At 76.8% G+C, this 26,321-nt stretch overlaps 25 non-coding genes across 25 annotated transcripts; all 25 read right to left on the bottom strand.

Moving 5' to 3' along the window:
- Positions 1-233: 233 nt before the first annotated feature.
- Positions 234-353, bottom strand: LOC149745560 (5S ribosomal RNA). The gene has a single exon (XR_016390401.1). It is a non-coding gene; the product is annotated as a 5S ribosomal RNA (ribosomal RNA).
- A 933-nt stretch (positions 354-1,286) lies between these two features.
- LOC149745559 (5S ribosomal RNA) lies at positions 1,287-1,406 on the bottom strand. The gene has a single exon (XR_016390311.1). It is a non-coding gene; the product is annotated as a 5S ribosomal RNA (ribosomal RNA).
- Positions 1,407-2,339: 933 nt separating this feature from the next.
- Positions 2,340-2,458, bottom strand: LOC149745558 (5S ribosomal RNA). Its single transcript, XR_016389823.1, has one exon. It is a non-coding gene; the product is annotated as a 5S ribosomal RNA (ribosomal RNA).
- A 933-nt stretch (positions 2,459-3,391) lies between these two features.
- On the bottom strand, positions 3,392-3,510 carry LOC149745557 (5S ribosomal RNA). The gene has a single exon (XR_016389822.1). It is a non-coding gene; the product is annotated as a 5S ribosomal RNA (ribosomal RNA).
- A 933-nt stretch (positions 3,511-4,443) lies between these two features.
- Positions 4,444-4,562, bottom strand: LOC149745556 (5S ribosomal RNA). Its single transcript, XR_016390157.1, has one exon. It is a non-coding gene; the product is annotated as a 5S ribosomal RNA (ribosomal RNA).
- Positions 4,563-5,493: 931 nt separating this feature from the next.
- LOC149745555 (5S ribosomal RNA) lies at positions 5,494-5,612 on the bottom strand. The gene has a single exon (XR_016389197.1). It is a non-coding gene; the product is annotated as a 5S ribosomal RNA (ribosomal RNA).
- Positions 5,613-6,544: 932 nt separating this feature from the next.
- LOC149745554 (5S ribosomal RNA) lies at positions 6,545-6,663 on the bottom strand. Its single transcript, XR_016389940.1, has one exon. It is a non-coding gene; the product is annotated as a 5S ribosomal RNA (ribosomal RNA).
- Positions 6,664-7,597: 934 nt separating this feature from the next.
- On the bottom strand, positions 7,598-7,716 carry LOC149745553 (5S ribosomal RNA). The gene has a single exon (XR_016389821.1). It is a non-coding gene; the product is annotated as a 5S ribosomal RNA (ribosomal RNA).
- Positions 7,717-8,649: 933 nt separating this feature from the next.
- Positions 8,650-8,768, bottom strand: LOC149745552 (5S ribosomal RNA). The gene has a single exon (XR_016390256.1). It is a non-coding gene; the product is annotated as a 5S ribosomal RNA (ribosomal RNA).
- A 933-nt stretch (positions 8,769-9,701) lies between these two features.
- On the bottom strand, positions 9,702-9,820 carry LOC149745551 (5S ribosomal RNA). Its single transcript, XR_016390777.1, has one exon. It is a non-coding gene; the product is annotated as a 5S ribosomal RNA (ribosomal RNA).
- Positions 9,821-10,751: 931 nt separating this feature from the next.
- LOC149745550 (5S ribosomal RNA) lies at positions 10,752-10,870 on the bottom strand. Its single transcript, XR_016389185.1, has one exon. It is a non-coding gene; the product is annotated as a 5S ribosomal RNA (ribosomal RNA).
- A 932-nt stretch (positions 10,871-11,802) lies between these two features.
- Positions 11,803-11,921, bottom strand: LOC149745549 (5S ribosomal RNA). The gene has a single exon (XR_016389939.1). It is a non-coding gene; the product is annotated as a 5S ribosomal RNA (ribosomal RNA).
- Positions 11,922-12,855: 934 nt separating this feature from the next.
- Positions 12,856-12,974, bottom strand: LOC149745548 (5S ribosomal RNA). The gene has a single exon (XR_016389820.1). It is a non-coding gene; the product is annotated as a 5S ribosomal RNA (ribosomal RNA).
- A 933-nt stretch (positions 12,975-13,907) lies between these two features.
- Positions 13,908-14,026, bottom strand: LOC149745547 (5S ribosomal RNA). The gene has a single exon (XR_016389890.1). It is a non-coding gene; the product is annotated as a 5S ribosomal RNA (ribosomal RNA).
- Positions 14,027-14,956: 930 nt separating this feature from the next.
- Positions 14,957-15,075, bottom strand: LOC149745546 (5S ribosomal RNA). The gene has a single exon (XR_016389174.1). It is a non-coding gene; the product is annotated as a 5S ribosomal RNA (ribosomal RNA).
- Positions 15,076-16,007: 932 nt separating this feature from the next.
- Positions 16,008-16,126, bottom strand: LOC149745545 (5S ribosomal RNA). The gene has a single exon (XR_016390776.1). It is a non-coding gene; the product is annotated as a 5S ribosomal RNA (ribosomal RNA).
- Positions 16,127-17,058: 932 nt separating this feature from the next.
- On the bottom strand, positions 17,059-17,178 carry LOC149745544 (5S ribosomal RNA). Its single transcript, XR_016390310.1, has one exon. It is a non-coding gene; the product is annotated as a 5S ribosomal RNA (ribosomal RNA).
- A 932-nt stretch (positions 17,179-18,110) lies between these two features.
- Positions 18,111-18,229, bottom strand: LOC149745543 (5S ribosomal RNA). The gene has a single exon (XR_016390775.1). It is a non-coding gene; the product is annotated as a 5S ribosomal RNA (ribosomal RNA).
- Positions 18,230-19,162: 933 nt separating this feature from the next.
- Positions 19,163-19,281, bottom strand: LOC149745542 (5S ribosomal RNA). The gene has a single exon (XR_016390029.1). It is a non-coding gene; the product is annotated as a 5S ribosomal RNA (ribosomal RNA).
- Positions 19,282-20,214: 933 nt separating this feature from the next.
- LOC149745541 (5S ribosomal RNA) lies at positions 20,215-20,333 on the bottom strand. Its single transcript, XR_016389819.1, has one exon. It is a non-coding gene; the product is annotated as a 5S ribosomal RNA (ribosomal RNA).
- A 933-nt stretch (positions 20,334-21,266) lies between these two features.
- On the bottom strand, positions 21,267-21,385 carry LOC149745540 (5S ribosomal RNA). The gene has a single exon (XR_016390774.1). It is a non-coding gene; the product is annotated as a 5S ribosomal RNA (ribosomal RNA).
- A 933-nt stretch (positions 21,386-22,318) lies between these two features.
- On the bottom strand, positions 22,319-22,437 carry LOC149745539 (5S ribosomal RNA). Its single transcript, XR_016390028.1, has one exon. It is a non-coding gene; the product is annotated as a 5S ribosomal RNA (ribosomal RNA).
- A 933-nt stretch (positions 22,438-23,370) lies between these two features.
- LOC149745538 (5S ribosomal RNA) lies at positions 23,371-23,489 on the bottom strand. Its single transcript, XR_016389818.1, has one exon. It is a non-coding gene; the product is annotated as a 5S ribosomal RNA (ribosomal RNA).
- Positions 23,490-24,422: 933 nt separating this feature from the next.
- On the bottom strand, positions 24,423-24,541 carry LOC149745537 (5S ribosomal RNA). The gene has a single exon (XR_016389163.1). It is a non-coding gene; the product is annotated as a 5S ribosomal RNA (ribosomal RNA).
- Positions 24,542-25,473: 932 nt separating this feature from the next.
- Positions 25,474-25,592, bottom strand: LOC149745536 (5S ribosomal RNA). The gene has a single exon (XR_016390773.1). It is a non-coding gene; the product is annotated as a 5S ribosomal RNA (ribosomal RNA).
- Between the last annotated feature and the right edge of the window lie 729 nt (positions 25,593-26,321).

Below are 26,321 nucleotides of genomic sequence, written 5' to 3'. Positions count from 1 at the left end.
CGGAGCCTGGGTCCGGGCCAGGCACCCCGGGGGCGTCTGGGGTGCGGCTGCCTTCCAGGGCCGCCTTCTGGCCGCCTGGCGGGCCGGGCCGGCGGGGAGCGCCCCCTCCGGCGCGCGCGCCGTGGTGGGAGGGGCCTGAGGAGGCGGGGCCTGCAGCGGGGCCCCGGCGCGGGCGGAGCCGGCGGCCACCACCCGCGGGCGAGTTAAAGGAGAAGGCGGAGCGGGAGGCAAAATGCCTACAGCACCCGGTATTCCCAGGCGGTCTCCCATCCAAGTACTAACCAGACCCGACCCTGCTTAAGCTTCCGAGATCAGACGAGATCGGGCGCGTTCAGGGTGGTATGGCCGTAGACGGGGGCGGGGACGGCGGGCTGCCTCTTGAGGCCCACTTTCGCTGGCGCTTGCGCCTCACCGCCAGCCTGGCGGTCAGCCCGCCCCGGCAGGACCCCGTCGCCCGCCCAGGCAGGGGGAACGGAGGTCTCGGGTACCGGGCGGTGGCGGAGGCGGAGGGTTTGGCCACCCCCTCCCAGCCGAGGGCGGGCGTGACCCAGCGAACCCTTCGGCGCTTGGCGCCCCGCCCAAGATCCGGCCCGTCGCTCACAGGGACGTGGCCCCGGAGGCTTCAGGGCCCGGGGCCCGCGGTGCCTTGGGCATCGCCCCTGCCCGCCCACGCGGCGCTAGGCGCCGCCCAGCCGCAGCCCGGGCCGGCCCTCCTGCCCGACAGCAGCTTGCCCGAAGCCACTGGGAGCCACCATCGTGTCGCCACGGCCCCTCAGCCCCGGCGAGGCCACCCTTGCCCGCACACCACCCGACGAGCTCAGGAGCCCGCCCCTGGCGGCCGGCAGGCCCGGGGAATCGGCCCCTGCCCTCGATCCCGCTCCCGCACCTGGCCGCGGCGGCGACACGGCGGGGGGCGGGGCTTTTGCCGGAGGGAGCTGTGGAGGGACACACCCACCGGCACACAGGTGGCGGCCCCGGGGCGGGGCGCCGGAGGGGGCGGCCAGGTGCAGGTCGAGGGTCTCGCTGGCCGAAGTGACGGCAACCGGGCCCGCGGCGGAGCCTGGGTCCGGGCCAGGCACCCTGGGGGCGTCTGGGGTGTGGCTGCCTTCCAGGGCCGCCTTCTGGCCGCCTGGCGGGCCGGGCCGGCGGGGAGCGCCCCCTCCGGCGCGTGCGCCGTGGTGGGAGGGGCCTGAGGAGGAGGGGCCTGCAGCGGGGCCCCGGCGCGGGCGGAGCCGGCGGCCACCGCCCGCGGGCGAGTAAAGGAGAAGGCGGAGCGGGAGGCAAAAAGCCTACAGCACCCGGTATTCCCAGGCGGTCTCCCATCCAAGTACTAACCAGGCCCGACCCTGCTTAAGCTTCCGAGATCAGACGAGATCGGGCGCGTTCAGGGTGGTATGGCCGTAGACGGGGGCGGGGACGGCGGGCTGCCTCTTGAGGCCCACTTTCGCTGGTGCTTGCGCCTCACCGCCAGCCTGGCGGTCAGCCCGCCCCGGCAGGACCCCGTCGCCCGCCCAGGCAGGGGGAACGGAGGTCTCGGGTACCGGGCGGTGGCGGAGGCGGAGGGTTTGGCCACCCCCTCCCAGCCGAGGGCGGGCGTGACCCAGCGAACCCTTCGGCGCTTGGCGCCCCGCCCAAGATCCGGCCCGTCGCTCACAGGGACGTGGCCCCGGAGGCTTCAGGGCCCGGGGCCCGCGGTCCCTTGGGCATCGCCCCTGCCAGACCACGCGGCGCTAGGCGCCGCCCGGCCGCATCCCGGGCCGGCCCTCCTGCCCGACAGCAGCTGGCCCGAAGCCACTGGGAGCCACCATCGTGTCGCCACGGCCCCTCAGCCCCGGCGAGGCCACCCTTGCCCGCACACCACCCGCCGAGCTCAGGAGCCCGCCCCTGGCGGCCGGCAGGCCCGGGGAAGCGGCCCCTGCCCTCGATCCCGCTCCCGCGCACGGCCGCGGCGGCGACACGGCGGGGGCGGGGATTTTGCCGGAGGGAGCTGTGGAGGGACACACCCACCGGAACACAGGTGGCGGCCCCGGGGCGGGGCGCCGGTGGGGGCGGCCAGGTGCAGGTCGACGGGCTCGCTGGCCGAAGGCACGGCAACCGGGCCCGCGGCGGAGCCTGGGTCCGGGCCAGGCACCCCGGGGGCGTCTGGGGTGCGGCTGCCTTCCAGGGCCGACTTCTGGCCCCCTGGCGGGCCGGGCCGGCGGGGAGCGCCCCCTCCGGCGCGCGCGCCGTGGTGGGAGGGGCCTGAGGAGGCGGGGCCTGCAGCGGGGCCCCGGCGCGGGCGGAGCCGGCGGCCACCGCCCGCGGGCGAGTTAAAGGAGAAGGCGGAGCGGGAGGCAAAAAGCCTACAGCACCCGGTATTCCCAGGCGGTCTCCCATCCAAGTACTAACCAGGCCCGACCCTGCTTAGCTTCCGAGATCAGACGAGATCGGGCGCGTTCAGGGTAGTATGGCCGTAGACGGGGGCGGGGACGGCGGGCTGCCTCTTGAGGCCCACTTTCGCTGGCGCTTGCGCCTCACCGCCAGCCTGGCGGTCAGCCCGCCCCGGCAGGACCCCGTCGCCCGCCCAGGCAGGGGGAACGGAGGTCTCGGGTACCGGGCGGTGGCGGAGGCGGAGGGTTTGGCCACCCCCTCCCAGCCGAGGGCGGGCGTGACCCAGCGAACCCTTCGGCGCTTGGCGCCCCGCCAAGATCCCGCCCGTCGCTCACAGGGACGTGGCCCCGGAGGCTTCAGTGCCCGGGGCCCGCGGTCCCTTGGGCATCGCCCCTGCCCGCCCACGCGGCGCTAGGCGCCGCCCAGCCGCAACCCGGGCCGGCCCTCCTGCCCGACAGCAGCTGGCCCGAAGCCACTGGGAGCCACCATCGTGTCGCCACGGCCCCTCAGCCCCGGCGAGGCCACCCTTGCCCGCACACCACCCGCCGAGCTCAGGAGCCCGCCCCTGGCGGCCGGCAGGCCCGGGGAAGCGGCCCCTGCCCTCGATCCCGCTCCCGCACCTGGCAGCGGCGGCGACACGGCGGGGGGCGGGGCTTTTGCCGGAGGGAGCTGTGGAGGGACACAGCCACCGGCACACAGGTGGCGGCCCCGGGGCGGGGCGCCGGTGGGGGCGGCCAGGTGCAGGTCGACGGGCTCGCTGGCCGAAGGGACGGCAACCGGGCCCGCGGCGGAGCCTGGGTCCGGGCCAGGCACCCCGGGGGCGTCTGGGGTGCGGCTGCCTTCCAGGGCCGCCTTCTGGCCGCCTGGCGGGCCGGGCCGGCGGGGAGCGCCCCCTCCGGCGCGCGTGCCGTGGTGGGAGGGGCCTGAGGAGGCGGGGCCTGCAGCGGGGCCCCGGCGCGGGCGGAGCCGGCGGCCACCGCCCGCGGGCGAGTTAAAGGAGAAGGCGGAGCGGGAGGCAAAAAGCCTACAGCACCCGGTATTCCCAGGCGGTCTCCCATCCAAGTACTAACCAGGCCCGACCCTGCTTAGCTTCCGAGATCAGACGAGATCGGGCGCGTTCAGGGTAGTATGGCCGTAGACGGGGGCGGGGACGGCGGGCTGCCTCTTGAGGCCCACTTTCGCTGGCGCTTGCGCCTCACCGCCAGCCTGGCGGTCAGCCCGCCCCGGCAGGACCCCGTCGCCCGCCCAGGCAGGGGGAACGGAGGTCTCGGGTACCGGGCGGTGGCGGAGGCGGAGGGTTTGGCCACCCCCTCCCAGCCGAGGGCGGGCGTGACCCAGCGAACCCTTCGGCGCTTGGCGCCCCGCCAAGATCCCGCCCGTCGCTCACAGGGACGTGGCCCCGGAGGCTTCAGTGCCCGGGGCCCGCGGTCCCTTGGGCATCGCCCCTGCCCGCCCACGCGGCGCTAGGCGCCGCCCAGCCGCAACCCGGGCCGGCCCTCCTGCCCGACAGCAGCTGGCCCGAAGCCACTGGGAGCCACCATCGTGTCGCCACGGCCCCTCAGCCCCGGCGAGGCCACCCTTGCCCGCACACCACCTGCCGGGCTCAGGAGCCCGCCCCTGGCGGCCGGCAGGCCCGGGGAAGCAGCCCCTGCCCTCGATCCCGCTCCCGCACCCGGCCGCGGCGGCGACACGGCGGGGGGCGGGGCTTTTGCCGGAGGGAGCTGTGGAGGGACACACCCACCGGCACACAGGTGGCGGCCCCGGGGCGGGGCGCCGGTGGGGGCGGCCAGGTGCAGGTCGAGGGGCTCGCTGGCCGAAGGGACGGCAACCGGGCCCGCGGCGGAGCCTGGGTCCGGGCCAGGCACCCCGGGGGCGTCTGGGGTGCGGCTGCCTTCCAGGGCCGCCTTCTGGCCGCCTGGCGGGCCGGGCCGGCGGGGAGCGCCCCCTCCGGCGCGCGCGCCGTGGTGGGAGGGGCCTGAGGAGGCGGGGCCTGCAGCGGGGCCCCGGCGCCGGCGGAGCCGGCGGCCACCGCCCGCGGGCGAGTTAAAGGAGAAGGCGGAGCGGGAGGCAAAAAGCCTACAGCACTCGGTATTCCCAGGCGGTCTCCCATCCAAGTACTAACCAGGCCCGACCCTGCTTAGCTTCCGAGATCAGACGAGATCGGGCGCGTTCAGGGTGGTATGGCCGTAGACGGGGGCGGGGACGGCGGGCTGCCTCTTGAGGCCCACTTTCGCTGGCGCTTGCGCCTCACCGCCAGCCTGGCGGTCAGCCCGCCCCGGCAGGACCCCGTCGCCCGCCCAGGCAGGGGGAACGGAGGTCTCGGGTACCGGGCGGTGGCGGAGGCGGAGGGTTTGGCCACCCCCTCCCAGCCGAGGGCGGGCGTGACCCAGCGAACACTTCGGCGCTTGGCGCCCCGCCAAGATCCCGCCCGTCGCTCACAGGGACGTGGCCCCGGAGGCTTCAGGGCCCGGGGCCCGCGGTCCCTTGGGCATCGCCCCTGCCCGCTCACGCGGCGCTAGGCGCCGCCCGGCCGCAGCCCGGGCCGGCCCTCCTGCCCGACAGCAGCTGGCCCGAAGCCACTGGGAGCCACCATCGTGTCGCCACGGCCCCTCAGCCCCGGCGAGGCCACCCTTGCCCGCACACCACCCGCCGAGCTCAGGAGCCCGCCCCTGGGGCCGGCAGGCCCGGGGAAGCGGCCCCTGCTCTCGATCCCGCTCCCGCACCCGGCCGCGGCGGCGACACGGCGGGGGCGGGGCTTTTGCCGGAGGGAGCTGTGGAGGGACACACCCACCGGCACACAGGTGGCGGTCCCGGGGCGGGGCGCCGGTGGGGGCGGCCAGGTGCAGGTCGACGGGCTCGCTGGCCGAAGGCACGGCAACCGGGCCCGCGGCGGAGCCTGGGTCCGGGCCAGGCACCCCGGGGGCGTCTGGGGTGCGGCTGCCTTCCAGGGCCGCCTTCTGGCCGCCTGGCGGGCCGGGCCGGCGGGGAGCGCCCCCTCCGGCGCGCGCGCCGTGGTGCGAGGGGCCTGAGGAGGCGGGGCCTGCAGCGGAGCCCCGGCGCGGGCGGAGCCGGCGGCCAGCGCCCGCGGGCGAGTTCAAGGAGAAGGCGGAGCGGGAGGCAAAAAGCCTACAGCACCCGGTATTCCCAGGAGGTCTCCCATCCAAGTACTAACCAGGCCCGACCCTGCTTAGCTTCCGAGATCAGACGAGATCGGGCGCGTTCAGGGTGGTATGGCCGTAGACGGGACGGGGACGGCGGGCTGCCTCTTGAGGCCCACTTTCGCTGGCGCTTGCGCCTCACCGCCAGCCTGGCGGTCAGCCCGCCCCGGCAGGACCCCGTCGCCCGCCCAGGCAGGGGGAACGGAGGTCTCGGGTACCGGGCGGTGGCGGAGGCGGAGGGTTTGGCCACCCCCTCCCAGCCGAGGGCGGGCGTGACCCAGCGAACCCTTCGGCGCTTGGCGCCCCGCCCAAGATCCGGCCCGTCGCCCACAGGGACGTGGCCCCGGAGGCTTCAGGGCCCGGGGCCCGCGGTCCCTTGGGCATCGCCCCTGCCCGACCACGCGGCGCTAGGCGCCGCCCGGCCGCATCCCGGGCCGGCCCTCCTGCCCGACAGCAGCTGGCCCGAAGCCACTGGGAGCCACCATCGTGTCGCCACGGCCCCACAGCCCCGGCGAGGCCACCCTTGCCCGCACACCACCCGCCGAGCTCAGGAGCCCGCCCCTGGCGGCCGGCAGGCCCGGGGAAGCGGCCCCTGCCCTCGATCCCGCTCCCGCACACGGCCGCGGCGGCGACACGGCGGGGGCTGGGCTTTTGCCAGAGGGAGCTGTGGAGGGACACACCCACCGGCACACAGGTGGCGGCCCCGGGGCGGGGCGCCGGTGGGGGCGGCCAGGTGCAGGTCGACGGGCTCGCTGGCCGAAGGCACGGCAACCGGGCCCGCGGCGGAGCCTGGGTCCGGGCCAGGCACCCCGGGGGCGTCTGGGGTGCGGCTGCCTTCCAGGGCCGCCTTCTGGCCGCCTGGCGGGCCGGGCTGGCGGGGAGCGCCCCCTCCGGCGCGCGCGCCGTGGTGGGAGGGGCCTGAGGAGGCGGGGCCTGCAGCGGGGCCCCGGCGCGGGCGGAGCCGGCGTCCACCGCCCGCGGGCGATTTAAAGGAGAAGGCGGAGCGGGAGGCAAAAATCCTACAGCACCCGGTATTCCCAGGCGGTCTCCCATCCAAGTACTAACCAGGCCCGACCCTGCTTAGCTTCCGAGATCAGACGAGATCGGGCGCGTTCAGGGTGGTATGGCCGTAGACGGGGGCGGGGACGGCGGGCTGCCTCTTGAGGCCCACTTTCGCTGGCGCTTGCGCCTCACCGCCAGCCTGGCGGTCAGCCCGCCCCGGCAGGACCCCGTCGCCCGCCCAGGCAGGGGGAACGGAGGTCTCGGGTACCGGGCGGTGGCGGAGGCGGAGGGTTTGGCCACCCCCTCCCAGCCGAGGGCGGGCGTGACCCAGCGAACCCTTCGGCGCTAGGCGCCCCGCCCAAGATCCGGCCCGTCGCTCACAGGGACGTGGCCCCGGAGGCTTCAGGGCCCGGGGCCCGCGGTCCCTTGGGCATCGCCCCTGCCCGCCCACGCGGCGCTAGGCGCCGCCCAGCCGCAGCCCGGGCCGGCCCTCCTGCCCGACAGCAGCTGGCACGAAGCCACTGGGAGCCACCATCGTGTCGCCACGGCCCCTCAGCCCCGGCGAGGCCACCCTTGCCCGCACACCACCCGCCGAGCTCAGGAGCCCGCCCCTGGCGGCCGGCAGGCCCGGGGAAGCGGCCCCTGCCCTCGATCCCGCTCCCGCACCCGGCAGCGGCGGCGACACGGCGGGGGGCGGGGCTTTTGCCGGAGGGAGCTGTGGAGGGACACACCCACCGGCACACAGGTGGCGGCCCCGGGGCGGGGCGCCGGTGGGGGCGGCCAGGTGCAGGTCGACGGGCTCGCTGGCCGAAGGGACGGCAACCGGGCCCGCGGCGGAGCCTGGGTCCGGGCCAGGCACCCCGGGGGCGTCTGGGGTGCGGCTGCCTTCCAGGGCCGCCTTCTTGCCGCCTGGCGGGCCGGGCCGGCGGGGAGCGCCCCCTCCGGCGCGCGTGCCGTGGTGGGAGGGGCCTGAGGAGGCGGGGCCTGCAGCGGGGCCCCGGCGCGGGCGGAGCCGGCGGCCACCGCCCGCGGGCGATTTAAAGGAGAAGGCGGAGCGGGAGGCAAAAAGCCTACAGCACCCGGTATTCCCAGGCGGTCTCCCATCCAAGTACTAACCAGGCCCGACCCTGCTTAGCTTCCGAGATCAGACGAGATCGGGCGCGTTCAGGGTAGTATGGCCGTAGACGGGGGCGGGGACGGCGGGCTGCCTCTTGAGGCCCACTTTCGCTGGCGCTTGCGCCTCACCGCCAGCCTGGCGGTCAGCCCGCCCCGGCAGGACCCCGTCGCCCGCCCAGGCAGGGGGAACGGAGGTCTCGGGTACCGGGCGGTGGCGGAGGCGGAGGGTTTGGCCACCCCCTCCCAGCCGAGGGCGGGCGTGACCCAGCGAACCCTTCGGCGCTTGGCGCCCCGCCAAGATCCCGCCCGTCGCTCACAGGGACGTGGCCCCGGAGGCTTCAGTGCCCGGGGCCCGCGGTCCCTTGGGCATCGCCCCTGCCCGCCCACGCGGCGCTAGGCGCCGCCCAGCCGCAACCCGGGCCGGCCCTCCTGCCCGACAGCAGCTGGCCCGAAGCCACTGGGAGCCACCATCGTGTCGCCACGGCCCCTCAGCCCCGGCGAGGCCACCCTTGCCCGCACACCACCCGCCGAGCTCAGGAGCCCGCCCCTGGCGGCCGGCAGGCCCGGGGAAGGGGCCCCTGCCCTCGATCCCGCTCCCGCACCTGGCAGCGGCGGCGACACGGCGGGGGGCGGGGCTTTTGCCGGAGGGAGCTGTGGAGGGACACAGCCACCGGCACACAGGTGGCGGCCCCGGGGCGGGGCGCCGGTGGGGGCGGCCAGGTGCAGGTCGACGGGCTCGCTGGCCGAAGGGACGGCAACCGGGCCCGCGGCGGAGCCTGGGTCCGGGCCAGGCACCCCGGGGGCGTCTGGGGTGCGGCTGCCTTCCAGGGCCGCCTTCTGGCCGCCTGGCGGGCCGGGCCGGCGGGGAGCGCCCCCTCCGGCGCGCGTGCCGTGGTGGGAGGGGCCTGAGGAGGCGGGGCCTGCAGCGGGGCCCCGGCGCGGGCGGAGCCGGCGGCCACCGCCCGCGGGCGAGTTAAAGGAGAAGGCGGAGCGGGAGGCAAAAAGCCTACAGCACCCGGTATTCCCAGGCGGTCTCCCATCCAAGTACTAACCAGGCCCGACCCTGCTTAGTTTCCGAGATCAGACGAGATCGGGCGCGTTCAGGGTAGTATGGCCGTAGACGGGGGCGGGGACGGCGGGCTGCCTCTTGAGGCCCACTTTCGCTGGCGCTTGCGCCTCACCGCCAGCCTGGCGGTCAGCCCGCCCCGGCAGGACCCCGTCGCCCGCCCAGGCAGGGGGAACGGAGGTCTCGGGTACCGGGCGGTGGCGGAGGCGGAGGGTTTGGCCACCCCCTCCCAGCCGAGGGCGGGCGTGACCCAGCGAACCCTTCGGCGCTTGGCGCCCCGCCAAGATCCCGCCCGTCGCTCACAGGGACGTGGCCCCGGAGGCTTCAGTGCCCGGGGCCCGCGGTCCCTTGGGCATCGCCCCTGCCCGCCCACGCGGCGCTAGGCGCCGCCCAGCCGCAACCCGGGCCGGCCCTCCTGCCCGACAGCAGCTGGCCCGAAGCCACTGGGAGCCACCATCGTGTCGCCACGGCCCCTCAGCCCCGGCGAGGCCACCCTTGCCCGCACACCACCTGCCGGGCTCAGGAGCCCGCCCCTGGCGGCCGGCAGGCCCGGGGAAGCAGCCCCTGCCCTCGATCCCGCTCCCGCACCCGGCCGCGGCGGCGACACGGCGGGGGGCGGGGCTTTTGCCGGAGGGAGCTGTGGAGGGACACACCCACCGGCACACAGGTGGCGGCCCCGGGGCGGGGCGCCAGTGGGGGCGGCCAGGTGCAGGTCGAGGGGCTCGCTGGCCGAAGGGACGGCAACCGGGCCCGCGGCGGAGCCTGGGTCCGGGCCAGGCACCCCGGGGGCGTCTGGGGTGCGGCTGCCTTCCAGGGCCGCCTTCTGGCCGCCTGGCGGGCCGGGCCGGCGGGGAGCGCCCCCTCCGGCGCGCGCGCCGTGGTGGGAGGGGCCTGAGGAGGCGGGGCCTGCAGCGGGGCCCCGGCGCCGGCGGAGCCGGCGGCCACCGCCCGCGGGCGAGTTAAAGGAGAAGGCGGAGCGGGAGGCAAAAAGCCTACAGCACCCGGTATTCCCAGGCGGTCTCCCATCCAAGTACTAACCAGGCCCGACCCTGCTTAGCTTCCGAGATCAGACGAGATCGGGCGCGTTCAGGGTGGTATGGCCGTAGACGGGGGCGGGGACGGCGGGCTGCCTCTTGAGGCCCACTTTCGCTGGCGCTTGCGCCTCACCGCCAGCCTGGCGGTCAGCCCGCCCCGGCAGGAACCCGTCGCCCGCCCAGGCAGGGGGAACGGAGGTCTCGGGTACCGGGCGGTGGCGGAGGCGGAGGGTTTGGCCACCCCCTCCCAGCCGAGGGCGGGCGTGACCCAGCGAACACTTCGGCGCTTGGCGCCCCGCCAAGATCCCGCCCGTCGCTCACAGGGACGTGGCCCCGGAGGCTTCAGGGCCCGGGGCCCGCGGTCCCTTGGGCATCGCCCCTGCCCGCTCACGCGGCGCTAGGCGCCGCCCGGCCGCAGCCCGGGCCGGCCCTCCTGCCCGACAGCAGCTGGCCCGAAGCCACTGGGAGCCACCATCGTGTCGCCACGGCCCCTCAGCCCCGGCGAGGCCACCCTTGCCCGCACACCACCCGCCGAGCTCAGGAGCCCGCCCCTGGGGCCGGCAGGCCCGGGGAAGCGGCCCCTGCTCTCGATCCCGCTCCCGCACACGGCCGCGGCGGCGACACGGCGGGGGCGGGGCTTTTGCCGGAGGGAGCTGTGGAGGGACACACCCACCGGCACACAGGTGGCGGCCCCGGGGCGGGGCGCCGGTGGGGGCGGCCAGGTGCAGGTCGACGGGCTCGCTGGCCGAAGGCACGGCAACCGGGCCCGCGGCGGAGCCTGGGTCCGGGCCAGGCACCCCGGGGGCGTCTGGGGTGCGGCTGCCTTCCAGGGCCGCCTTCTGGCCGCCTGGCGGGCCGGGCCGGCGGGGAGCGCCCCCTCCGGCGCGCGCGCCGTGGTGCGAGGGGCCTGAGGAGGCGGGGCCTGCAGCGGAGCCCCGGCGCGGGCGGAGCCGGCGGCCAGCGCCCGCGGGCGAGTTCAAGGAGAAGGCGGAGCGGGAGGCAAAAAGCCTACAGCACCCGGTATTCCCAGGAGGTCTCCCATCCAAGTACTAACCAGGCCCGACCCTGCTTAGCTTCCGAGATCAGACGAGATCGGGCGCGTTCAGGGTGGTATGGCCGTAGACGGGACGGGGACGGCGGGCTGCCTCTTGAGGCCCACTTTCGCTGGCGCTTGCGCCTCACCGCCAGCCTGGCGGTCAGCCCGCCCCGGCAGGACCCCGTCGCCCGCCCAGGCAGGGGGAACGGAGGTCTCGGGTACCGGGCGGTGGCGGAGGCGGAGGGTTTGGCCACCCCCTCCCAGCCGAGGGCGGGCGTGACCCAGCGAACCCTTCGGCGCTTGGCGCCCCGCCCAAGATCCGGCCCGTCGCTCACAGGGACGTGGCCCCGGAGGCTTCAGGGCCCGGGGCCCGCGGTCCCTTGGGCATCGCCCCTGCCCGACCACGCGGCGCTAGGCGCCGCCCGGCCGCATCCCGGGCCGGCCCTCCTGCCCGACAGCAGCTGGCCCGAAGCCACTGGGAGCCACCATCGTGTCGCCACGGCCCCACAGCCCCGGCGAGGCCACCCTTGCCCGCACACCACCCGCCGAGCTCAGGAGCCCGCCCCTGGCGGCCGGCAGGCCCGGGGAAGCGGCCCCTGCCCTCGATCCCGCTCCCGCACACGGCCGCGGCGGCGACACGGCGGGGGCTGGGCTTTTGCCAGAGGGAGCTGTGGAGGGACACACCCACCGGCACACAGGTGGCGGCCCCGGGGCGGGGCGCCGGTGGGGGCGGCCAGGTGCAGGTCGACGGGCTCGCTGGCCGAAGGCACGGCAACCGGGCCCGCGGCGGAGCCTGGGTCCGGGCCAGGCACCCCGGGGGCGTCTGGGGTGCGGCTGCCTTCCAGGGCCGCCTTCTGGCCGCCTGGCGGGCCGGGCTGGCGGGGAGCGCCCCCTCCGGCGCGCGCGCCGTGGTGGGAGGGGCCTGAGGAGGCGGGGCCTGCAGCGGGGACCCGGCGCGGGCGGAGCCGGCGTCCACCGCCCGCGGGCGATTTAAAGGAGAAGGCGGAGCGGGAGGCAAAAATCCTACAGCACCCGGTATTCCCAGGCGGTCTCCCATCCAAGTACTAACCAGGCCCGACCCTGCTTAGCTTCCGAGATCAGACGAGATCGGGCGCGTTCAGGGTGGTATGGCCGTAGACGGGGGCGGGGACGGCGGGCTGCCTCTTGAGGCCCACTTTCGCTGGCGCTTGCGCCTCACCGCCAGCCTGGCGGTCAGCCCGCCCCGGCAGGACCCCGTCGCCCGCCCAGGCAGGGGGAACGGAGGTCTCGGGTACCGGGCGGTGGCGGAGGTGGAGGGTTTGGCCACCCCCTCCCAGCCGAGGGCGGGCGTGACCCAGCGAACCCTTCGGCGCTAGGCGCCCCGCCCAAGATCCGGCCCGTCGCTCACAGGGACGTGGCCCCGGAGGCTTCAGGGCCCGGGGCCCGCGGTCCCTTGGGCATCGCCCCTGCCCGCCCACGCGGCGCTAGGCGCCGCCCAGCCGCAGCCCGGGCCGGCCCTCCTGCCCGACAGCAGCTGGCACGAAGCCACTGGGAGCCACCATCGTGTCGCCACGGCCCCTCAGCCCCGGCGAGGCCACCCTTGCCCGCACACCACCCGCCGAGCTCAGGAGCCCGCCCCTGGCGGCCGGCAGGCCCGGGGAAGCGGCCCCTGCCCTCGATCCCGCTCCCGCACCCGGCAGCGGCGGCGACACGGCGGGGGGCGGGGCTTTTGCCGGAGGGAGCTGTGGAGGGACACACCCACCGGCACACAGGTGGCGGCCCCGGGGCGGGGCGCCGGTGGGGGCGGCCAGGTGCAGGTCGACGGGCTCGCTGGCCGAAGGGACGGCAACCGGGCCCGCGGCGGAGCCTGGGTCCGGGCCAGGCACCCCGGGGGCGTCTGGGGTGCGGCTGCCTTCCAGGGCCGCCTTCTTGCCGCCTGGCGGGCCGGGCCGGCGGGGAGCGCCCCCTCCGGCGCGCGTGCCGTGGTGGGAGGGGCCTGAGGAGGCGGGGCCTGCAGCGGGGCCCCGGCGCGGGCGGAGCCGGCGGCCACCGCCCGCGGGCGATTTAAAGGAGAAGGCGGAGCGGGAGGCAAAAAGCCTACAGCACCCGGTATTCCCAGGCGGTCTCCCATCCAAGTACTAACCAGGCCCGACCCTGCTTAGCTTCCGAGATCAGACGAGATCGGGCGCGTTCAGGGTAGTATGGCCGTAGACGGGGGCGGGGACGGCGGGCTGCCTCTTGAGGCCCACTTTCGCTGGCGCTTGCGCCTCACCGCCAGCCTGGCGGTCAGCCCGCCCCGGCAGGACCCCGTCGCCCGCCCAGGCAGGGGGAACGGAGGTCTCGGGTACCGGGCGGTGGCGGAGGCGGAGGGTTTGGCCACCCCCTCCCAGCCGAGGGCGGGCGTGACCCAGCGAACCCTTCGGCGCTTGGCGCCCCGCCAAGATCCCGCCCGTCGCTCACAGGGACGTGGCCCCGGAGGCTTCAGTGCCCGGGGCCCGCGGTCCCTTGGGCATCGCCCCTGCCCGCCCACGCGGCGCTAGGCGCCGCCCAGCCGCAACCCGGGCCGGCCCTCCTGCCCGACAGCAGCTGGCCCGAAGCCACTGGGAGCCACCATCGTGTCGCCACGGCCCCTCAGCCCCGGCGAGGCCACCCTTGCCCGCACACCACCTGCCGGGCTCAGGAGCCCGCCCCTGGCGGCCGGCAGGCCCGGGGAAGCAGCCCCTGCCCTCGATCCCGCTCCCGCACCCGGCCGCGGCGGCGACACGGCGGGGGGCGGGGCTTTTGCCGGAGGGAGCTGTGGAGGGACACACCCACCGGCACACAGGTGGCGGCCCCGGGGCGGGGCGCCGGTGGGGGCGGCCAGGTGCAGGTCGAGGGGCTCGCTGGCCGAAGGGACGGCAACCGGGCCCGCGGCGGAGCCTGGGTCCGGGCCAGGCACCCCGGGGGCGTCTGGGGTGCGGCTGCCTTCCAGGGCCGCCTTCTGGCCGCCTGGCGGGCCGGGCCGGCGGGGAGCGCCCCCTCCGGCGCGCGCGCCGTGGTGGGAGGGGCCTGAGGAGGCGGGGCCTGCAGCGGGGCCCCGGCGCCGGCGGAGCCGGCGGCCACCGCCCGCGGGCGAGTTAAAGGAGAAGGCGGAGCGGGAGGCAAAAAGCCTACAGCACCCGGTATTCCCAGGCGGTCTCCCATCCAAGTACTAACCAGGCCCGACCCAGCTTAGCTTCCGAGATCAGACGAGATCGGGCGCGTTCAGGGTGGTATGGCCGTAGACGGGGGCGGGGACGGCGGGCTGCCTCTTGAGGCCCACTTTCGCTGGCGCTTGCGCCTCACCGCCAGCCTGGCGGTCAGCCCGCCCCGGCAGGACCCCGTCGCCCGCCCAGGCAGGGGGAACGGAGGTCTCGGGTACCGGGCGGTGGCGGAGGCGGAGGGTTTGGCCACCCCCTCCCAGCCGAGGGCGGGCGTGACCCAGCGAACACTTCGGCGCTTGGCGCCCCGCCAAGATCCCGCCCGTCGCTCACAGGGACGTGGCCCCGGAGGCTTCAGGGCCCGGGGCCCGCGGTCCCTTGGGCATCGCCCCTGCCCGCTCACGCGGCGCTAGGCGCCGCCCGGCAGCAGCCCGGGCCGGCCCTCCTGCCCGACAGCAGCTGGCCCGAAGCCACTGGGAGCCACCATCGTGTCGCCACGGCCCCTCAGCCCCGGCGAGGCCACCCTTGCCCGCACACCACCCGCCGAGCTCAGGAGCCCGCCCCTGGGGCCGGCAGGCCCGGGGAAGCGGCCCCTGCTCTCGATCCCGCTCCCGCACCCGGCCGCGGCGGCGACACGGCGGGGGCGGGGCTTTTGCCGGAGGGAGCTGTGGAGGGACACACCCACCGGCACACAGGTGGCGGCCCCGGGGCGGGGCGCCGGTGGGGGCGGCCAGGTGCAGGTCGACGGGCTCGCTGGCCGAAGGCACGGCAACCGGGCCCGCGGCGGAGCCTGGGTCCGGCCAGGCACCCCGGGGGCGTCTGGGGTGCGGCTGCCTTCCAGGGCCGCCTTCTGGCCGCCTGGCGGGCCGGGCCGGCGGGGAGCGCCCCCTCCGGCGCGCGCGCCGTGGTGCGAGGGGCCTGAGGAGGCGGGGCCTGCAGCGGAGCCCCGGCGCGGGCGGAGCCGGCGGCCAGCGCCCGCGGGCGAGTTCAAGGAGAAGGCGGAGCGGGAGGCAAAAAGCCTACAGCACCCGGTATTCCCAGGAGGTCTCCCATCCAAGTACTAACCAGGCCCGACCCTGCTTAGCTTCCGAGATCAGACGAGATCGGGCGCGTTCAGGGTGGTATGGCCGTAGACGGGACGGGGACGGCGGGCTGCCTCTTGAGGCTCACTTTCGCTGGCGCTTGCGCCTCACCGCCAGCCTGGCGGTCAGCCCGCCCCGGCAGGACCCCGTCGCCCGCCCAGGCAGGGGGAACGGAGGTCTCGGGTACCGGGCGGTGGCGGAGGCGGAGGGTTTGGCCACCCCCTCCCAGCCGAGGGCGGGCGTGACCCAGCGAACCCTTCGGCGCTTGGCGCCCCGCCCAAGATCCGGCCCGTCGCTCACAGGGACGTGGCCCCGGAGGCTTCAGGGCCCGGGGCCCGCGGTCCCTTGGGCATCGCCCCTGCCCGACCACGCGGCGCTAGGCGCCGCCCGGCCGCATCCCGGGCCGGCCCTCCTGCCCGACAGCAGCTGGCCCGAAGCCACTGGGAGCCACCATCGTGTCGCCACGGCCCCACAGCCCCGGCGAGGCCACCCTTGCCCGCACACCACCCGCCGAGCTCAGGAGCCCGCCCCTGGCGGCCGGCAGGCCCGGGGAAGCGGCCCCTGCCCTCGATCCCGCTCCCGCACACGGCCGCGGCGGCGACACGGCGGGGGCTGGGCTTTTGCCAGAGGGAGCTGTGGAGGGACACACCCACCGGCACACAGGTGGCGGCCCCGGGGCGGGGCGCCGGTGGGGGCGGCCAGGTGCAGGTCGACGGGCTCGCTGGCCGAAGGCACGGCAACCGGGCCCGCGGCGGAGCCTGGGTCCGGGCCAGGCACCCCGGGGGCGTCTGGGGTGCGGCTGCCTTCCAGGGCCGCCTTCTGGCCCCCTGGCGGGCCGGGCCGGCGGGGAGCGCCCCCTCCGGCGCGCGCGCCATGGTGGGAGGGGCCGGAGGAGGCGGGGCCTGCAGCGGGGCCCCGGCGCGGGCGGAGCCGGCGGCCACCGCCCGCGGGCGAGTTAAAGGAGAAGGCGGAGCGGGAGGCAAAAAGCCTACAGCACCCGGTATTCCCAGGCGGTCTCCCATCCAAGTACTAACCAGGCCCGACCCTGCTTAGCTTCCGAGATCAGACGAGATCGGGCGCGTTCAGGGTGGTATGGCCGTAGACGGGACGGGGACGGCGGGCTGCCTCTTGAGGCCCACTTTCGCTGGCGCTTGCGCCTCACCGCCAGCCTGGCGGTCAGCCCGCCCCGGCAGGACCCCGTCGCCCGCCCAGGCAGGGGGAACGGAGGTCTCGGGTACCGGGCGGTGGCGGAGGCGGAGGGTTTGGCCACCCCCTCCCAGCCGAGGGCGGGCGTGACCCAGCGAACCCTTCGTCGCTTGGCGCCCCGCCCAAGATCCGGCCCGTCGCTCACAGGGACGTGGCCCCGGAGGCTTCAGGGCCCGGGGCCCGCGGTCCCTTGGGCATCGCCCCTGCCCGCCCACGCGGCGCTAGGCGCCGCCCAGCCGCAGCCCGGGGCGGCCCTCCTGCCCGACAGCAGCTGGCCCGAAACCACTGGGAGCCACCATCGTGTCGCCACGGCCCCTCAGCCCCGGCGAGGCCACCCTTGCCCGCACACCACCCGCCGAGCTCAGGAGCCCGCCCCTGGCGGCCGGCAGGCCCGGGGAAGAGGCCCCTGCCCTCGATCCCGCTCCCGCACCCGGCCGCGGCGGCGACACGGCGGGGGGCGGGGCTTTTGCCGGAGGGAGCTGTGGAGGGACACACCCACCGGCACACAGGTGGCGGCCCCGGGGCGGGGCGCCGGAGGGGGCGGCCAGGTGCAGGTCGAGGGGCTCGCTGGCCGAAGGGACGGCAACCGGGCCCACGGCGGAGCCTGGGTCCGGGCCAGGCACCCTGGGGGCGTCTGGGGTGCGGCTGCCTTCCAGGGCCGCCTTCTGGCCGCCTGGCGGGCCGGGCCGGCGGGGAGCGCCCCCTCCGGCGCGTGCGCCGTGGTGGGAGGGGCCTGAGGAGGAGGGGCCTGCAGCGGGGCCCCGGCGCGGGCGGAGCCGGCGGCCACCGCCCGCGGGCGAGTAAAGGAGAAGGCGGAGCGGGAGGCAAAAAGCCTACAGCACCCGGTATTCCCAGGCGGTCTCCCATCCAAGTACTAACCAGGCCCGACCCTGCTTAAGCTTCCGAGATCAGACGAGATCGGGCGCGTTCAGGGTGGTATGGCCGTAGACGGGGGCGGGGACGGCGTGCTGCCTCTTGAGGCCCACTTTCGCTGGCGCTTGCGCCTCACCGACAGCCTGGCGGTCAGCCCGCCCCGGCAGGACCCCGTCGCCCGCCCAGGCAGGGGGAACGGAGGTCTCGGGTACCGGGCGGTGGCGGAGGCGGAGGGTTTGGCCACCCCCTCCCAGCCGAGGGCGGGCGTGACCCAGCGAACCCTTCGGCGCTTGGCGCCCCGCCAAGATCCCGCCCGTCGCTCACAGGGACGTGGCCCCGGAGGCTTCAGGGCCCGGGGCCCACGGTCCCTTGGGCATCGCCCCTGCCCGCCCACGCGGCGCTAGGCGCCGCCCGGCCGCAGCCCGGGCCGGCCCTCCTGCCCGACAGCAGCTGGCCCGAAGCCACTGGGAGCCACCATCGTGTCGCCACGGCCCCTCAGCCCCGGCGAGGCCACCCTTGCCCGCACACCACCCGCCGAGCTCAGGAGCCCGCCCCTGGCGGCCGGCAGGCCCGGGGAAGCGGCCCCTGCCCTCGATCCCGCTCCCGCACCCGGCCGCGGCGGCGACACGGCGGGGGCGGGGCTTTTGCCGGAGGGAGCTGTGGAGGGACACACCCACCGGCACACAGGTGGCGGCCCCGGGGCGGGGCGCCGGTGGGGGCGGCCAAGTGCAGGTCGACGGGCTCGCTGGCCGAAGGCACGGCAACCGGGCCCGCGGCGGAGCCTGGGTCCGGGCCAGGCACCCCGGGGGCATCTGGGGTGCGGCTGCCTTCCAGGGCCGCCTTCTGGCCGCCTGGCGGGCCGGACCGGCGGGGAGCGCCCCCTCCGGCGCGCGCGCCGTGGTGCGAGGGGCCTGAGGAGGCGGGGCCTGCAGCGGAGCCCCGGCGCGGGCGGAGCCGGCGGCCACCGCCCGCGGGCGAGTTCAAGGAGAAGGCGGAGCGGGAGGCAAAAAGCCTACAGCACCCGGTATTCCCAGGCGGTCTCCCATCCAAGTACTAACCAGGCCCGACCCTGCTTAGCTTCCGAGATCAGACGAGATCGGGCGCGTTCAGGGTGGTATGGCCGTAGACGGGACGGGGACGGCGGGCTGCCTCTTGAGGCCCACTTTCGCTGGCGCTTGCGCCTCACCGCCAGCCTGGCGGTCAGCCCGCCCCGGCAGGACCCCGTCGCCCGCCCAGGCAGGGGGAACGGAGGTCTCGGGTACCGGGCGGTGGCGGAGGCGGAGGGTTTGGCCACCCCCTCCCAGCCGAGGGCGGGCGTGACCCAGCGAACCCTTCGGCGCTTGGCGCCCCGCCCAAGATCCGGCCCGTCGCTCACAGGGACGTGGCCCCGGAGGCTTCAGGGCCCGGGGCCCGCGGTCCCTTGGGCATCGCCCCTGTCCGCCCACGCGGCGCTAGGCGCCGCCCGGCCGCAGCCCGGGCCGGCCCTCCTGCCCGACAGCAGCTGGCCCGAAGCCACTGGGAGCCACCATCGTGTCGCCACGGCCCCTCAGCCCCGGCGAGGCCACCCTTGCCCGCACACCACCCGCCGGGCTCAGTAGCCCGCCCCTGGCGGACGGCAGGCCAGGGGAAGCGGCCCCTGCCCTCGATCCCGCTCCCGCACCCGGCCGCGGCGGCGACACGGCGGGGGGCGGGGCTTTTGCCGGAGGGAGCTGTGGAGGGACACACCCACCGGCACACAGGTGGCGGCCCCGGGGCGGGTCGCCGGTGGTGGCGGCCAGGTGCAGGTCGAGGGGCTCGCTGGCGGAAGGCACGGCAATCGGGCCCGCGGCGGAGCCTGGGTCTGGGCCAGGCACCCCGGGGGCGTCTGGGGTGCGGCTGCCTTCCAGGGCCGCCTTCTGGCCGCCTGGCGGGCCGGGCTGGCGGGGAGCGCCCCCTCCGGCGCGCGCGCCGTGGTGGGAGGGGCCTGAGGAGGCGGGGCCTGCAGCGGGACCCGGGCGCGGGCGGAGCCGGCGGCCACCGCCCGCGGGCGAGTTAAAGGAGAAGGCGGAGCGGGAGGCAAAAACCCTACAGCACCCGGTATTCCCAGGCGGTCTCCCATCCAAGTACTAACCAGGCCCGACCCTGCTTAGCTTCCGAGATCAGACGAGATCGGGCGCGTTCAGGGTGGTATGGCCGTAGACGGGGGCGGGGACGGCGGGCTGCCTCTTGAGGACCACTTTCGCTGGCGCTTGCGCCTCACCGCCAGCCTGGCGGTCAGCCCGCCCCGGCAGGACCCCGTCGCCCGCCCAGGCAGGGGGAACGGAGGTCTCGGGTACCGGGCGGCGGCGGAGGCGGAGGGTTTGGCCACCCCCTCCCAGCCGAGGGCGGGCGTGACCCAGCGAACCCTTCGGCGCTTGGCGCCCCGCCAAGATCCCGCCCGTCGCTCACAGGGACGTGGCCCCGGAGGCTTCAGTGCCCGGGGCCCGCGGTCCCTTGGGCATCGCCCCTGCCCGCCCACGCGGCGCTAGGCGCCGCCCAGCCGCAAACCGGGCCGGCCCTCCTGCCCGACAGCAGCTGGCCCGAAGCCACTGGGAGCCACCATCGTGTCGCCACGGCCCCTCAGCCCCGGCGAGGCCACCCTTGCCCGCACACCACCCGCCGAGCTCAGGAGCCCGCCCCTGGCGGCCGGCAGGCCCGGGGAAGCGGCCCCTGCCCTCGATCCCGCTCCCGCACCCGGCAGCGGCGGCGACACGGCGGGGGGCGGGGCTTTTGCCGGAGGGAGCTGTGGAGGGACACAGCCACCGGCACACAGGTGGCGGCCCCGGGGCGGGGCGCCGGTGGGGGCGGCCAGGTGCAGGTCGACGGGCTCGCTGGCCGAAGGGACGGCAACCGGGCCCGCAGCGGAGCCTGGGTCCGGGCCAGGCACCCCGGGGGCGTCTGGGGTGCGGCTGCCTTCCAGGGCCGCCTTCTGGCCGCCTGGCGGGCCGGGCCGGCGGGGAGCGCCCCCTCCGGCGCGCGTGCCGTGGTGGGAGGGGCCTGAGGAGGCGGGGCCTGCAGCGGGGCCCCGGCGCGGGCGGAGCCGGCGGCCACCGCCCGCGGGCGAGTTAAAGGAGAAGGCGGAGCGGGAGGCAAAAAGCCTACAGCACCCGGTATTCCCAGGCGGTCTCCCATCCAAGTACTAACCAGGCCCGACCCTGCTTAGCTTCCGAGATCAGACGAGATCGGGCGCGTTCAGGGTAGTATGGCCGTAGACGGGGGCGGGGACGGCGGGCTGCCTCTTGAGGCCCACTTTCGCTGGCGCATGCGCCTCACCGCCAGCCTGGCGGTCAGCCCGCCCCGGCAGGACCCCGTCGCCCGCCCAGGCAGGGGGAACGGAGGTCTCAGGTACCGGGCGGTGGCGGAGGCGGAGGGTTTGGCCACCCCCTCCCAGCCGAGGGCGGGCGTGACCCAGCGAACCCTTCGGCGCTTGGCGCCCCGCCAAGATCCCGCCCGTCGCTCACAGGGACGTGGCCCCGGAGGCTTCAGTGCCCGGGGCCCGCGGTCCCTTGGGCATCGCCCCTGCCCGCCCACGCGGCGCTAGGCGCCGCCCAGCCGCAACCCGGGCCGGCCCTCCTGCCCGACAGCAGCTGGCCCGAAGCCACTGGGAGCCACCATCGTGTCGCCACGGCCCCTCAGCCCCGGCGAGGCCACCCTTGCCCGCACACCACCTGCCGGGCTCAGGAGCCCGCCCCTGGCGGCCGGCAGGCCCGGGGAAGCAGCCCCTGCCCTCGATCCCGCTCCCGCACCCGGCCGCGGCGGCGACACGGCGGGGGGCGAGGCTTTTGCCGGAGGGAGCTGTGGAGGGACACACCCACCGGCACACAGGTGGCGGCACCGGGGCGGGGCGCCGGTGGGGGCGGCCAGGTGCAGGTCGAGGGGCTCGCTGGCCGAAGGGACGGCAACCGGGCCCGCGGCGGAGCCTGGGTCCGGGCCAGGCACCCCGGGGGCGTCTGGGGTGCGGCTGCCTTCCAGGGCCGCCTTCTGGCCGCCTGGCGGGCCGGGCCGGCGGGGAGCGCCCCCTCCGGCGCGCGCGCCGTGGTGGGAGGGGCCTGAGGAGGCGGGGCCTGCAGCGGGGCCCCGGCGCGGGCGGAGCCGGCGGCCACCGCCCGCGGGCGAGTTAAAGGAGAAGGCGGAGCAGGAGGCAAAAAGCCTACAGCACCCGGTATTCCCAGGCGGTCTCCCATCCAAGTACTAACCAGGCCCGACCCTGCTTAGCTTCCGAGATCAGACGAGATCGGGCGCGTTCAGGGTGGTATGGCCGTAGACGGGACGGGGACGGCGGGCTGCCTCTTGAGGCCCACTTTCGCTGGCGCTTGCGCCTCACCGCCAGCCTGGCGGTCAGCCCGCCCCGGCAGGACCCCGTCGCCCGCCCAGGCAGGGGGAACGGAGGTCTCGGGTACCGGGCGGTGGCGGAGGCGGAGGGTTTGGCCACCCCCTCCCAGCCGAGGGCGGGCGTGACCCAGCGAACCCTTCGGCGCTTGGCGCCCCGCCCAAGATCCGGCCCGTCGCTCACAGGGACGTGGCCCCGGAGGCTTCAGGGCCCGGGGCCCGCGGTCCCTTGGGCATCGCCCCTGTCCGCCCACGCGGCGCTAGGCGCCGCCCGGCCGCAGCCCGGGCCGGCCCTCCTGCCCGACAGCAGCTGGCCCGAAGCCACTGGGAGCCACCATCGTGTCGCCACGGCCCCTCAGCCCCGGCGAGGCCACCCTTGCCCGCACACCACCCGCCGGGCTCAGTAGCCCGCCCCTGGCGGACGGCAGGCCAGGGGAAGCGGCCCCTGCCCTCGATCCCGCTCCCGCACCCGGCCGCGGCGGCGACACGGCGGGGGGCGGGGCTTTTGCCGGAGGGAGCTGTGGAGGGACACACCCACCGGCACACAGGTGGCGGCCCCGGGGCGGGTCGCCGGTGGTGGCGGCCAGGTGCAGGTCGAGGGGCTCGCTGGCGGAAGGCACGGCAATCGGGCCCGCGGCGGAGCCTGGGTCTGGGCCAGGCACCCCGGGGGCGTCTGGGGTGCGGCTGCCTTCCAGGGCCGCCTTCTGGCCGCCTGGCGGGCCGGGCTGGCGGGGAGCGCCCCCTCCGGCGCGCGCGCCGTGGTGGGAGGGGCCTGAGGAGGCGGGGCCTGCAGCGGGACCCGGGCGCGGGCGGAGCCGGCGGCCACCGCCCGCGGGCGAGTTAAAGGAGAAGGCGGAGCGGGAGGCAAAAACCCTACAGCACCCGGTATTCCCAGGCGGTCTCCCATCCAAGTACTAACCAGGCCCGACCCTGCTTAGCTTCCGAGATCAGACGAGATCGGGCGCGTTCAGGGTGGTATGGCCGTAGACGGGGGCGGGGACGGCGGGCTGCCTCTTGAGGCCCACTTTCGCTGGCGCTTGCGCCTCACCGCCAGCCTGGCGGTCAGCCCGCCCCGGCAGGACCCCGTCGCCCGCCCAGGCAGGGGGAACGGAGGTCTCGGGTACCGGGCGGTGGCGGAGGCGGAGGGTTTGGCCACCCCCTCCCAGCCGAGGGCGGGCGTGACCCAGCGAACCCTTCGGCGCTTGGCGCCCCGCCAAGATCCCGCCCGTCGCTCACAGGGACGTGGCCCCGGAGGCTTCAGTGCCCGGGGCCCGCGGTCCCTTGGGCATCGCCCCTGCCCGCCCACGCGGCGCTAGGCGCCGCCCAGCCGCAACCCGGGCCGGCCCTCCTGCCCGACAGCAGCTGGCCCGAAGCCACTGGGAGCCACCATCGTGTCGCCACGGCCCCTCAGCCCCGGCGAGGCCACCCTTGCCCGCACACCACCCGCCGAGCTCAGGAGCCCGCCCCTGGCGGCCGGCAGGCCCGGGGAAGCGGCCCCTGCCCTCGATCCCGCTCCCGCACCCGGCAGCGGCGGCGACACGGCGGGGGGCGGGGCTTTTGCCGGAGGGAGCTGTGGAGGGACACAGCCACCGGCACACAGGTGGCGGCCCCGGGGCGGGGCGCCGGTGGGGGCGGCCAGGTGCAGGTCGACGGGCTCGCTGGCCGAAGGGACGGCAACCGGGCCCGCGGCGGAGCCTGGGTCCGGGCCAGGCACCCCGGGGGCGTCTGGGGTGCGGCTGCATTCCAGGGCCGCCTTCTGGCCGCCTGGCGGGCCGGGCCGGCGGGGAGCGCCCCCTCCGGCGCGCGTGCCGTGGTGGGAGGGGCCTGAGGAGGCGGGGCCTGCAGCGGGGCCCCGGCGCGGGCGGAGCCGGCGGCCACCGCCCGCGGGCGAGTTAAAGGAGAAGGCGGAGCGGGAGGCAAAAAGCCTACAGCACCCGGTATTCCCAGGCGGTCTCCCATCCAAGTACTAACCAGGCCCGACCCTGCTTAGCTTCCGAGATCAGACGAGATCGGGCGCGTTCAGGGTAGTATGGCCGTAGACGGGGGCGGGGACGGCGGGCTGCCTCTTGAGGCCCACTTTCGCTGGCGCTTGCGCCTCACCGCCAGCCTGGCGGTCAGCCCGCCCCGGCAGGACCCCGTCGCCCGCCCAGGCAGGGGGAACGGAGGTCTCGGGTACCAGGCGGTGGCGGAGGCGGAGGGTTTGGCCACCCCCTCCCAGCCGAGGGCGGGCGTGACCCAGCGAACCCTTCGGCGCTTGGCGCCCCGCCAAGATCCCGCCCGTCGCTCACAGGGACGTGGCCCCGGAGGCTTCAGTGCCCGGGGCCCGCGGTCCCTTGGGCATCGCCCCTGCCCGCCCACGCGGCGCTAGGCGCCGCCCAGCCGCAACCCGGGCCGGCCCTCCTGCCCGACAGCAGCTGGCCCGAAGCCACTGGGAGCCACCATCGTGTCGCCACGGCCCCTCAGCCCCGGCGAGGCCACCCTTGCCCGCACACGACCTGCCGGGCTCAGGAGCCCGCCCCTGGCGGCCGGCAGGCCCGGGGAAGCAGCCCCTGCCCTCGATCCCGCTCCCGCACCCGGCCTCGGCGGCGACACGGCGGGGGGCGAGGCTTTTGCCGGAGGGAGCTGTGGAGGGACACACCCACCGGCACACAGGTGGCGGCACCGGGGCGGGGCGCCGGTGGGGGCGGCCAGGTGCAGGTCGAGGGGCTCGCTGGCCGAAGGGACGGCAACCGGGCCCGCGGCGGAGCCTGGGTCCGGGCCAGGCACCCCGGGGGCGTCTGGGGTGCGGCTGCCTTCCAGGGCCGCCTTCTGGCCGCCTGGCGGGCCGGGCCGGCGGGGAGCGCCCCCTCCGGCGCGCGCGCCGTGGTGGGAGGGGCCTGAGGAGGCGGGGCCTGCAGCGGAGCCCCGGCGCGGGCGGAGCCGGCGGCCAGCGCCCGCGGGCGAATTCAAGGAGAAGGCGGAGCGGGAGGCAAAAAGCCTACAGCACCCGGTATTCCCAGGAGGTCTCCCATCCAAGTACTAACCAGGCCCGACCCTGCTTAGCTTCCGAGATCAGACGAGATCGGGCGCGTTCAGGGTGGTATGGCCGTAGACGGGACGGGGACGGCGGGCTGCCTCTTGAGGCCCACTTTCGCTGGCGCTTGCGCCTCACCGCCAGCCTGGCGGTCAGCCCGCCCCGGCAGGACCCCGTCGCCCGCCCAGGCAGGGGGAACGGAGGTCTCGGGTACCGGGCGGTGGCGGAGGCGGAGGGTTTGGCCACCCCCTCCCAGCCGAGGGCGGGCGTGACCCAGCGAACCCTTCGGCGCTTGGCGCCCCGCCCAAGATCCGGCCCGTCGCTCACAGGGACGTGGCCCCGGAGGCTTCAGGGCCCGGGGTCCGCGGTCCCTTGGGCATCGCCCCTGCCCGACCACGCGGCGCTAGGCGCCGCCCGGCCGCATCCCGGGCCGGCCCTCCTGCCCGACAGCAGCTGGCCCGAAGCCACTGGGAGCCACCATCGTGTCGCCACGGCCCCACAGCCCCGGCGAGGCCACCCTTGCCCGCACACCACCCGCCGAGCTCAGGAGCCCGCCCCTGGCGGCCGGCAGGCCCGGGGAAGCGGCCCCTGCCCTCGATCCCGCTCCCGCACACGGCCGCGGCGGCGACACGGCGGGGGCTGGGCTTTTGCCAGAGGGAGCTGTGGAGGGACACACCCACCGGCACACAGGTGGCGGCCCCGGGGCGGGGCGCCGGTGGGGGCGGCCAGGTGCAGGTCGACGGGCTCGCTGGCCGAAGGCACGGCAACCGGGCCCGCGGCGGAGCCTGGGTCCGGGCCAGGCACCCCGGGGGCGTCTGGGGTGCGGCTGCCTTCCAGGGCCGCCTTCTGGCCCCCTGGCGGGCCGGGCCGGCGGGGAGCGCCCCCTCCGGCGCGCGCGCCGTGGTGGGAGGGGACTGAGGAGGCGGGGCCTGCAGCGGGGCCCCGGCGCGGGCGGAGCCGGCGGCCACCGCCCGAGGGCGAGTTAAAGGAGAAGGCGGAGCGGGAGGCAAAAAGCCTACAGCACCCGGTATTCCCAGGCGGTCTCCCATCCAAGTACTAACCAGGCCCGACCCTGCTTAGCTTCCGAGATCAGACGAGATCGGGCGCGTTCAGGGTGGTATGGCCGTAGACGGGACGGGGACGGCGGGCTGCCTCTTGAGGCCCACTTTCGCTGGCGCTTGCGCCTCACCGCCAGCCTGGCGGTCAGCCCGCCCCGGCAGGACCCCGTCGCCCGCCCAGGCAGGGGGAACGGAGGTCTCGGGTACCGGGCGGTGGCGGAGGCGGAGGGTTTGGCCACCCCCTCCCAGCCGAGGGCGGGCGTGACCCAGCGAACCCTTCGGCGCTTGGCGCCCCGCCCAAGATCCGGCCCGTCGCTCACAGGGACGTGGCCCCGGAGGCTTCAGGGCCCGGGGCCCGCGGTCCCTTGGGCATCGCCCCTGCCCGCCCACGCGGCGCTAGGCGCCGCCCAGCCGCAGCCCGGGGCGGCCCTCCTGCCCGACAGCAGCTGGCCCGAAACCACTGGGAGCCACCATCGTGTCGCCACGGCCCCTCAGCCCCGGCGAGGCCACCCTTGCCCGCACACCACCCGCCGAGCTCAGGAGCCCGCCCCTGGCGGCCGGCAGGCCCGGGGAAGAGGCCCCTGCCCTCGATCCCGCTCCCGCACCCGGCCGCGGCGGCGACACGGCGGGGGGCGGGGCTTTTGCCGGAGGGAGCTGTGGAGGGACACACCCACCGGCACACAGGTGGCGGCCCCGGGGCGGGGCGCCGGAGGGGGCGGCCAGGTGCAGGTCGAGGGGCTCGCTGGCCGAAGGGACGGCAACCGGGCCCGCGGCGGAGCCTGGGTCCGGGCCAGGCACCCTG

The sequence above is a fragment of the Delphinapterus leucas genome, chromosome 19 (genome assembly GCF_059928025.1).
Source record: "Delphinapterus leucas isolate spDelLeu-1000000601 "Yukka" chromosome 19, BTC_Dleu_Yukka2, whole genome shotgun sequence".
Taxonomy (NCBI): domain Eukaryota; kingdom Metazoa; phylum Chordata; class Mammalia; order Artiodactyla; family Monodontidae; genus Delphinapterus; species Delphinapterus leucas.
Note: the sequence above shows the minus strand (reverse complement) of the source record. Positions and strands in the feature narration are given on the sequence as shown.